This window comes from Pteropus alecto, unplaced genomic scaffold (genome assembly GCF_000325575.1).
Source record: "Pteropus alecto unplaced genomic scaffold, ASM32557v1 scaffold38, whole genome shotgun sequence".
Classification (NCBI taxonomy): Eukaryota; Metazoa; Chordata; class Mammalia; order Chiroptera; family Pteropodidae; genus Pteropus; species Pteropus alecto.
In genome coordinates this window covers 216151-225248 of record NW_006442512.1, presented here as the reverse complement: position 1 = coordinate 225248, position 9098 = coordinate 216151, and positions in this window count along the sequence as shown.

Below are 9098 nucleotides of genomic sequence, written 5' to 3'. Positions count from 1 at the left end.
CCAATTTGTTAGTTTTTAAAAAATATATATATATATAATAAGTGGATGTTGAATTTTGTCAAATGCTTTTTTTATGCATCTACTGAGATAATTACATGATTTTTATCCTTGGTTTTGTTGATGTGATGAGTCACATTACTTGTTTGGTAGATAATGAACCACCTTTGTATCCCTGTTGTAAATCCCATTTGATCGTGGTGTAAAGCCCTTTTAATATACTGTTGAAATCAGTTTGCTAATATTTTTTGAGAATTTGGCATCTACGTTCATCAGGGATATTGGCTTGTAATTCTCTTTGATTACAGTGTCTTTCTCTGGTTTGAGTATCAGGGTAATCCTGGCCTTATAGAATGAGTTTGGAAGCATTCCTTCTTCTTCAATTTTTTGAAATAGTTTGAGAAAGATAGGTACTAATTCTTCTTTAAATGTTTGGTGTAATTCACCTATGAAGTCATCTGGTCCTGGGCTTTTGTTTGCTGGGAATTGTTTTTTTATTACTGTTTCAATTTCATTGCTAGTAATCAGTCTGTTCAATTCTCTGTTTCTTTCTAGTTTAGTCTTGAAAGGTTGTATGTTTCTAGAAATGTATTCATTTCTTTTAGATTGTCCAATTTGTTGGCATATAATTGTTCATATTATTCTTTTATGATCCTTTGTTTTTCTGTGGTATGAGGTGTAACTTTCCTCTCTCATTTCTGATTTTATTTCTTTTTTTCTTGGTGAATCTTACCAGAGGCTTGTCAATTTTATTTATCTTTTCAAGGATAAATAAAAGAGCTATCCAGCTCTTAATTTCATTGATCTTTTCTATTGTTTTTCTATTTTTTTTAAATTTCTGCTCTGATCTTTATTATTTCCTTCTTTCTACTTACTTTGTGTTTTGTTTGTTCTTTTATTTTTAGTTCCTTTAGGTGTAAATTTATATTGTTTATTTGGGATTTTTCTTGTTCCTTGAGTTAGATCTATACAGCTGTGGACTTTCCTCTTACAACTGCTTTTGCTGTACCTATAAAATTTGTAAGGTTGTGTTTTTGTTTTTATTTGTCTCAAGGTAACTTTGGATTTCATATTTGATTTCCTCTTTGATCCATTGGTTGTTCAGAAACATGTTATTTAATCTCCATGTATTTGTGGGTTTTCCAGTTTTCTTCTTATAGTTGATTTCTAGTTTCATGCCATTGTGGTTGGAAAAGATGCTTGATATAATTTCAATATTTTTTAATTTATTGAGGCTTGTTTTGTGGCTTAGTATGCGATCTATTCTGGAGAATGTTCCAGGTGCACTTGATAAAAATGTGTGATCTGCAGTTTGGCGATGAAATGCTCTATAAATGTCTATTAAGTCAAACTGGTCTAATGTGGCTTTTAAGGCCCTTAATTTCTTATTAATTGTCTGTCTGGATGATCAATCTATTGAGGTAAGTGAAGTATTAAAGTCTACAGCTATTACTATATTACTGTTAATTTCTACTTTTAAGTCCATTAATATTTGCTTTATATACTTGGATGCTCCTATGTTGGGTGTGTAGATATTTATAATTGGTATATCTGCTCTTGGATTGACCCCTTTAAAATCATGTAATGTCCTTTTTTGACTCTTTTTGCATTCTTAATTTAAAAGTTTTTTTGTCTGATATGAGCATTGCTACTTCAGCTTTCTTTTCATTTTTATTTGCATGGAATATCTTTGTCTCATCCTTTCACTTTCAGTCTGTGTGTGTCTTTTGATCTGAAGTAAGTCTCTTATAGGCATCATACAGATGGGCCCTGTTTTTATTTTTTTGAATCCATTCAGCCACTCTATGTCTTTTGATTGGATTATTTAATCCATTTACATTTAAATATTTGGTGTAATTCACCTTTGAAGACATCTGGTCCCAGGCTTTTGTCTTTCCTTTTGACTTGTTCATTTTCTTTAGTGTTTTGATTGGGTTCTTTAATTTTTTGTGTGTATGTATTTGCATGTGTGTGTTTTATATGTTTTTGGTTTGTGCTTACCATGAGGTTCATATAAATCCACCTATATCTATTTTAAACTGATAGGTACTTAAGTTCAATTGCATTCTAAAATCATTACATTTTTACTCCTTTCTTTCAGCACTTTACCTATTTCCTGCCACTCCCTTCTGGCCTGTAAAGTTGCTTCTGAGAAATCAGCTGATAGCCTTATGAGGTTGTATGTGACTTGTTGTTTCATTTTTATTGCCTTCAAGATTGTCTCTAACTTTTGCCATTTTAATTACAATATTGACATATATGATGTGGGTCTCTTTGGGTTCATCTTGTTTGAATTCTCTGTGCTTCATGGACCTAGAAGGAATCTCTCTCTCTTTTCTTTTTAGAATTCCTATAATGAAAATATTAGAGCACTTGATGTTATCCCAGTGATCTCTTATACCATCTTCATTTTTTTTAAATTCTTTTTTCATTTTGCTGTCTGATTGGATGATTTCTACCATTCTGTCTACCAGGTCGCTAAGCCATTCTTCTGTATTAACTAATCTTCTGTTGATCCCTTCTAATGTGTTCTTCATTGCAGTTATTGTATTCTTTATCTCTGATTGGTTCTTTGTTACATTTTCTGTCTCTCGTTGAGGTGCTCTCTGAGTTCCTCTATTCTATTCTCAAATTTGTCGAGCATCCTGATAATCATTTGTTTGAATTATTTATCAGGTAAATTACTGATCTCCATTTCACTAAGGTTTTTTTCTGGGTTTTTATCTTGTTTTTCATTTGGGCAATATTCTTCTGTCTCCCCATTTTGTCTGACTTTCTGTGTCTGTTCCTATGAGTTACACAAAATAGCTCTCTCTCTCAGTCTTGAAAAAGTGGTCTGTGTAGACTGTGTGTTGGACAATTTCAGTAGGCTGGTTGTAGTTAGGGCGGGTGTGTACAGTATCTGTGCGTTGCCTCGCCAGAAGGAGCGGGTTCTGGGTGGAGCATCTTTATGTGCGCATGCTTTCTTGCTCTTCTGATATGAGTGGGGCTGCCTGATGTGGGTAAGGCTACTTGAGTGCACACTTGGTGCGCCTCATTACTTTAATTGCCTGTTGCCACAGCAGAGTATGGGTGGGGCTGCTCTGTGTGATTAGCTCTGGTCTTTCTCCGGGTAGGGCAGCTTTGTGTGATGCACAGCCATATTTTGCTAGTTCTGTACCCTTTCTGGGTGGTGCAGCTTCTCATACACTCAGCTGCACCCCACATGAGGCAGCCCTGTGTGTGAGTACTGCAATGTTTTGCTCGCTCTGCACTTTTTTTGGGCAGGACATGTTCATTATCTTCATATTTTATTTAGACGGGGAGCCCTGCATGTGGGTATCTCAACATTTTGCTAGCTCTGCACTCTCTCCAGGCTGGGGAGCCTTGTGTACATGCTCAGCCCAGTGGGTGTGTGAAGAAGCATCCTGTAGTACTTTCTGGACCTATCTCCTGGCGGAAAGTCCCCTGTACACACACTATGGCTCCTTCTTACTTCTGCTGGAACTAATTCCAGGAGGGTGGCTGGGGATGTGCTACAGTGGCCCTACAGGTTGGCTAGAGAACCTGAATAGTGCTCCCACTCATTATCCATGTGCAGGAGAAATGTAAACAATGGTGCTCACCAATTCCTCTGGTCCTTGAGAGCTCTCGCAGTTCCCTAGCATCCTCTATGTGGTTTCTCTGTCTTGCCTGTTGTTCAGAAGCTGTTCAGTAGTCTTTCAGTTCTCTCTCAGGAGGAAAGCTCAAAATATAGGCATACGCTCAATGTATTCTTGGGATGGGGCAAGCTCAGGGTCTACGTGCATTACCATCTTGGACCTGCCTTCATTAAGGCTTTTTAATTGGTATTGAGTGATACACCATGTGAATGACAATTATTATTTATATCCATCCCTTAGAACCTCTTCATATCATCTTTTTATCTAGAAATTTTTAAAATTCCTTAGTTCGAATAAACATTTGGAATAATCACTGTATATCAGCTTTGTAAAAATGCAGAGAACTTTTTTTTCTTCTTTCTTTTGGGAATAGACCAAATTATTAACAATAGTTATTTCTGGGTTGTAGTTTAAAAATATATATATTTTTTGGTATTCTCAAATTTTCTACAATGAATATCTGTCACTTTTTAAATTATACAAAAATTTAGATGAAGAAGGGGAAAACATGGCAGAGTGAGAGACATCCCCAGATCTCTCCCCTTGAAACAACAATAAACTGAACATCTAAAACTCAACGAAAAACACCCAAACTGCACACCAGCAGTTTTTTTTAAACAACCTCTGTCCCATTTTATTAAAGAAAAATTGCATGATTTACTTTTCACCAGTCTGTTCTGGCATACTTCTGATAGTATCAGAATCACCTGGATCAATGATAGCCAGTGTGCATACTCTGTAATATTTTCCATGCACTGTGCCCAATTCAATATTATTGCCACTGTAGTGATGAACACAAGTCTTGGCCAACATGGTGTAGTACTCTATTTCAGATTTCCTCAAGGCTAGATAGTTATTGGTGAGGATAAGAGCTACCACAGGTCAAAACTCTGGGTGTCAGGTGGTGGATTGGGAGAAATAAAGAGCAGCCTCTGGAGCTCCCAGCAGGAGGAGGGGGAGGGGTAAAGGAGCAGGGACTTCCCTGAACAGCCCTGCCTGGGAGAGCTGTGAGCTCCCCACGGTGGGTGGCAGGGCCCAGTCATCAAGGCAGAAGATAGAGAAGTGGGACAGAACTGCAAGAAACAACAATTGATTTTTACCATCCCCGGTTGCAAAACTGAGGCCGAGCCACAGCCCCTATTCCCCAACCCACAGGGCCCCTTGACCCATACCCTCTGAGACCAATCACCGCGAAGCCACAGGGGAATCTGAGCAAACACTGCTGAGACTGTCACTGACACTGACAGGGACTGAAACTGAGGGTAGAGAGCATAATTAACTATCTACAAGAAATTTTTTAAAAAGGCATTCTTAAGGCTTTATATAAAGCAGGGATCCAAGAGGCTCAGACGCATCTACTGGAAACCAAAAGAAAAGTGCCTTCTTTGCAACAGGCTAAAGACAGACCTTTATATAATAAACCCTCTTTCTGGAAAAACAGCAGAATATACTTCCATTAATGCCAAGGCAGAGAAATAGTCCATTAAACACTGTGAACAACCAAGGTGACGAGGCATTTCAGAAAGAAAAAAATCTCCAAAAAACAAGCTTACAGACATAGAAATATGCAACTTAAATGACAGAGAATTCAGGATGGTACTTCTGAAAGAGCTCAGTGAGTTCTGAAATGAGTCATATCAACAATTTCAGGATTTTAAAAAAACAACTAGATGAGCAGAGCAAGGAAATTGAAACCCTCAAAAAGAACAGAATAGATCTTCTGGAGATAAAAAACACACTACAAGAGTTGAAAAATGAAATATCAAGCCTGGGAAATACAGTCAACTAAATGGAGGAAAGGATCAGTGATATCAAAGACAAAAATCTAGAAATAAATTAGAAGGAAGAAGAGAGAAACTGAAGAATGAAAAATAATAAAAGAGAAATACAAGAACTAGCTGATACCATCAGGAGAGGAAACATAAGAATAATGGGCATTACCAAAGGTGAGGAAAAGGAGCAGGGACTAGAAAGCATTTTCAGAAAAATAGTGGACTAGAATTTCCCAAATCTAAGGAATGAGCTGGAGCTTGAAATTCAAGAAGTCAACAGAACACCCAATTATCTCAACCCAAAAAGGCCTTCACCAAGACACATTGTATTAAAGTTATCAAAAATCAATGACCACGATAGAATTCTCAAGGCAGCCAGGGAGAAAAAAACAGTAACATATAAAGGAAAACCCATTAGATTATCATCGGACTTCTCAGCAAAGGCCTTACGAGCCAGAGAGGAATGGAACCAAATATTTAAACTATTAAGTGAAAGAAACTACCAGCCAATAATAATGTTTCCAGCTAAGCTTTCCTTTAGATATGAAGGAGAAATCAAGACTTTTCCAGACAAACAAAAATTGAGAGAATTCTCCACTATGAGGCCTGCACTACAGGAAATATTGAAAGAAGTCAGCTCACCTAAAACAGAATAACAACAACAAAAATATATAATTAGGAGTAAAGTGACTATCAGGTAAATAGAAGCAGAGGAGTGCAACCCTTACTAAGAACAGGGCATTATAAGCTTAAATAATAAGAAGTGAATTGTTATAAGAAGATAGTAATGAACGTTCAGCATAGAGAGGGACAAAGTGAGACAACAATGACTGAAAAGGGGAGGATTCAAAGATCCAAATTCACAAAGGGGAATAGCGATAAGGCACATACAGAAAAATGGATGACTGTATAAAGGATAGTCATATATATATATATGACTATCCTTTACATATTTGTAATGGTAACCACACACCAAAGATTTAGAACTGAAGTATATAACAAAACAAGAAGAACCAGAAGCAAAACTTACAAAATCCAACCAAAATAAAGAAAACAAGACACAAGGACAAGGAAGCAATAGAAACACCGATCTAGCAGAAAGCAAAAGATAAAATGGCTATAAGCAGATCTCATACTGCAATAATCAACCTAAATATAAATGAACTGAACTCACCAATAAAAAGGCACAGAGTTGCAGAATGGATCAAAAAACAAAACCCAACCATATGCTGCCTCCAGGAGACACATCTCAGTTCCAAAGACAAATAGAGACTCAAAGCGAAAGAGTAGCAAATGGCATTCAGAGAAAAGTGGGAGTAGCAATATTAATATGAGATGAAATAGACTTCAAAATAAAAAAGGTAAAGAAAGATACCGAGGGACACCTCACAATGATAAAGGGAATCATGCACCAAGAAGACATAACATTTATTAATATCTATGCTCCCAATCAGGGAGCCCCAAAATAAAGCAAATACTAACAGAACTAAAGAGAGAAACAGACTAAAACACCATCGTAGTAGGGGAACTAAATACCCCACTGTCAGATATGAACAGATGATCCAAACAGAAAATCAATAGGAAATAACATCCTTAAAGGACACATTAGATCAACTGGTCGTAATTGACATTTACAGAGCCTTCTATCCAAAAACAGCTGCTTATACATTCTTCTCTAGTGCACATGGAACATTCTCAAGAATCAACCACATACTGGGACACAGAGATAGCCTCAACAAATATAAGAGATTTGAAATCATACCAACCATATTCTCTGATCATAATGCTCTGAAACTAGAGATCAACTGTAAAAAGAAATCAGGAAGATTCATAAATACATGGAGATTAAACAATATGCTACTGAAGAATAACTGGGTCAGAGAAGAAATGAAAAGAGGTCAAGAGATCAAGAAATACATATAAACAAATGATAATGATAGTACAACAATATCAAAACTTTTGAGACATGGCAGAAGCGGTAATAAGAGAATAGTTCATATCATTACAGGCCTACCTGTAAAAACAAGATTGAGGCCAAATAAACAATCTAACGCTTTATCTTAAAAAGCTGGAAAAGGAAGAAAAATTGAAGCCTAAAGTCAACAGAAGGAAAGAAATAATCAAAATTAGAGCATAAATAAAGAAAATTGAAAACAAACAAACAAACAAACAAAAAAACAAAAGAAAAAATAAATGCAACAAGGACCTGGTTCTTTGAGAAGGTTAATAAAATTGACAAACTCCTGGCTAGACTCACTAAAGAAAAAAGAGAAAGGACACAAATAAATAAAATCAAGGATAAAAGAGGAGAAATTGCAACTGACATCCCAGAAATACAAAGGATCATACTATATACTATAAAAAAGTATATAACACCAAATTTAATAACCTAGAAGAAAAGGACTAGTACTTAGAAAGATACAACCTTCCTAGACCGAACCAAGAAGAACGGGAAAATCTAAATAGACTGATCAGCAGTATGGAAATTGAAACAATCATCAAAATCCTACAAAAAGTAAAGGTCCAGGACCAGATGGCTTCACCAGTGAATTCTACCAAACATTCAAAGAAGATTTAATACCTATTCTCCTCAAACTCTTCCAAAAAATCAAAGAGGAGGCAAATACTTCTCAATTTTATGAGGCCAATATTACTCTGATATCAAGACCTGGTAAAGATAACACAAAAAAAGAAAACTGCAGACCGATATCTCTCATGAACACAGATGCAAAAATCCTAAATAAGATACTAGCAAACCAAATACAGCAACATATTGAAAAGATTATACACCACAATCAAGTGGGCTTCATCCCAGAGGCACAAGGATGGTACTATATATACAAATTGATTAATGTGTTACAGCACATAAACAAATTAAAAAATAAAAATCATATGATCCTATCAACGGACACAGAAAAAGACTTTGACAAGATACAGCATCCATTTATGATCAAAACACTTAACAAAATTGGTATAGAAAGAAAGTACCTTAACATAATAAAGGCCAAATATGACAAACCCTCAGCCAACATTATACTTAATGGTGAAAAACTGAAAACCTTCTCTCTAAGATCAGGAACAAGGCAAGGATGTCCACTATCACTACTGTTATTCAATATAACATTGGAGGTCTTAGTGAGTGCAATCAGACAAGAGAAAGATATATAAGGCATCCAAATAGGAAACGAAGAAGTCAAACTATCACTATTTGTGGATGACAAGATTCTCTATAGAAATCCCTAAAGACTCCACAGGAACACTACTAGAAACAGTAAGCAAATACAGTAAAGTCTCTGGATACAAAATCAACGTTCGAAAATCCATAGCGTTCCTATACTCTAACAACAAAGTGTCAGAAAAAGAAGTAGAAAAAATAATTCCCTTTGCAATTGCAACAAAAAGAATAAAATACTTAGGAATAAATTTAATAAAACATGTGGAAGACTTGTACATTGAAAACTATAAGACATTGTGAAAGACATTAAACAAAGCTTAAATAAATAGAAAGACATCTTGTGTTCTTGGATTGGAAGACTTAATATTGCTTAGGTGGCAACAGTCCCCAAATTGGTCTACAGATTCAATGACCTCTATCAAAATTTCAGCTGCCATTTTTTTTGCAGAAATTGACAAGTTATACTAAAATTCCTATGTAAATGCACGGCACTCAGAATAGGCCAGACAATCT